The sequence below is a fragment of the Ovis aries genome, chromosome 3 (genome assembly GCF_016772045.2).
Source record: "Ovis aries strain OAR_USU_Benz2616 breed Rambouillet chromosome 3, ARS-UI_Ramb_v3.0, whole genome shotgun sequence".
Classification (NCBI taxonomy): Eukaryota; Metazoa; Chordata; class Mammalia; order Artiodactyla; family Bovidae; genus Ovis; species Ovis aries.
Window position 1 is genome coordinate 46,956,977 of NC_056056.1, and position 1,198 is coordinate 46,958,174.

General features: G+C 40.5%; 1 pseudogene; it reads left to right on the forward strand.

Annotated features, from left to right (window-relative positions):
* Positions 1-242: 242 nt before the first annotated feature.
* On the forward strand, positions 243-864 carry LOC106990489 (large ribosomal subunit protein eL21-like; annotated as a pseudogene).
* The last annotated feature ends 334 nt before the right edge of the window (positions 865-1,198 follow it).

A 1,198-nucleotide genomic window follows, 5' to 3' on the forward strand; every position in this document is an offset into this window, starting at 1 on the left:
AATATACTGTCTAGGTTTGTCATATCTTTTCTTCCAAAGAACCAGTGTCTTTTAATTTCATGGTTGCAGTCATTGTAGTGAGTTTGGAGCCCAAGAAAAGAAAATAAAATGCTTCCACTTTTTCCCCATCTATTTGCCATGAAGTAATGGAATCAGACGCCATGATCTTTGTTTTCTGAATGTTGAGTTTTAAGCCAGGTTTTTCACTCTCCTCTTTCACCCTTATCAAGAGTAGCTTTACAGAACCGCCATCTTCCAGTGATTCGCCAAGATGACCAACACAAAGAGAAAGAGGTGGGGCACCCACTACATGTTCTCCAGGCCTTTCAGAAAACATGGAGTTGTTCCTTTGGCCACATACATGTGAATCTACAGGAAGGGTGATATTGTAGATATCAAGGGAATGGGTACTGTTCAAAAAGGAATGCCCCACAAATGTTACCATGGCAAAACTGGGAGAGTCTACAATGTAACCCAGCATGCTGTTGGCTTCACTGTAAACAAACAAGTTAAGGGCAGATTCTTGCCAAGAGAATTGATGTGCGTATCGAGCATATTAAGCACTCTAAGAGCTGAGATAGCTTCCTGAAATGTGTGAAGGAAAATGATCAGAAAAAGAAGGAAGCCAAAGAGAAAGGGACTTGGGTTCAGCTGAAGTGCCAGCCTGCTCCACCCAGAGAAGCACACTTTGTGAGGACCAATGGAAAGGAACGCAAACTGTTGGAGCCCATTCCCTATGAATTCATGGCCTGATGGGTGTAAAAATAAAGACTTGGACTGTAAAAAAAAAAAAAAAGAATAGCTTTAGTTTCTCTTTGCTTCCTGCCATTATAGTGGTACCATCTGTATATCTGAAGTTATTGATATTTCTCCCTGCAATCTTGATTCCAGCTTGTGCTTCATCCAGTCCGGCATTTCAAATGATGTACTCTGAATAGAAGTTAAATAAGCAGGGTGACAGTATACAGCCTTGAAGTACTCTGTTCCCAACTTGGAACCATTGTTCCATGTTCGGTTCTAACTGTTGCTTCTTGTCCTGCATACAGGTTTCTCAGGAGGCAAGTAAGGTGGTCTGGTATTAACATTTCTTGAAGAATTTTCCACAGTTTGTTGTGATCCACACAGTCAAAGGCTTTAGCATAGTCAATGAAACAGAAGTTGATTTTGTTTTCTGAAATTCTTTTGCTTTTTCTATGAT